The sequence below is a fragment of the Triticum aestivum genome, chromosome 5A (assembly GCF_018294505.1).
Source record: "Triticum aestivum cultivar Chinese Spring chromosome 5A, IWGSC CS RefSeq v2.1, whole genome shotgun sequence".
In the NCBI taxonomy this organism is placed as follows: Eukaryota; Viridiplantae; Streptophyta; class Magnoliopsida; order Poales; family Poaceae; genus Triticum; species Triticum aestivum.
In genome coordinates, this window is record NC_057806.1 from 322,475,340 (window position 1) to 322,476,296 (window position 957).

Below are 957 nucleotides of genomic sequence, written 5' to 3' on the forward strand. Positions count from 1 at the left end.
GACACGTCGCTCTGGCCTAGGACGACGCTTCAGAATGACCTCGAGTCCCTGATGACTTGACCGAATGAAGTCCCAGATCGAGTGGCGGAATGGAAGAAATCTTCTGCTAGATGTGGCGCTGACGTCGCTCTGTCTCTGGTCCGCATCCACTGCAAGGAGGCGCGAGAAGAAAAGTTGGCCGCCATCCAAGTTGCCAATACTAGGAAGCACAACTTTCAAGACTTCATGGAGACTTTCATTGCTGTTGCCACTCGCATTGCAGACGGGATCGACTTGGACGAGTTCGTCGCCCCTTCCAGTCCTCCGCATGAGGAATAAAAACTTTTATGCTTCACTTTAAATTTGCCTCGGAATGCCGAGTGGATTTTGTAACCGTTAAACTCTGTCGAGCTGGAGGCTCGAGTACTTTGATCTGCGGTCTAGAACCTTTGGATCTTATCTGAACTTGATTTATCGTTGAATATCTTCATGAATTATCTGTCGAGTGGAACTTGTTCTTCACTCCAAATAACTTTGTATTTGTGGTGCAACTCCGAAGGAGAAGGTAGCAGTCGATTTGCACCTCGTCGTCCTTGCGGATTGGGATGTGTTCCGTACTTAGGCGAGCACTGGGCTGCAGCTAAGCCTCCGAGTGGAAGGTCTGTTCTCCACTCGGTAGGATTTTAAAAACTTAGGCGAGTACTGGACTGTAGCTAAGCCCCCGAGTGGGAGGTCTGCTCTCCACTCGATAGGATTTTTTCAAACTTAGGCGAATGCTGGACTGCAGTTAAGCCCTCCGAGTGGGAGGTCTGCTCTCCACTCGGTAGGATTTTTTCAAACTTAGGCGAGTACTGGACTGCAGCTAAGCCCTCCGAGTGGGAGGTCTGCTCACCACTCAGTAGGATTTTTTCAAACTTAGGCGAGTACTGGACTGCAGCTAAGCCCTCCGAGTGGGAGGTCTGCGCACCACTCGGTAGG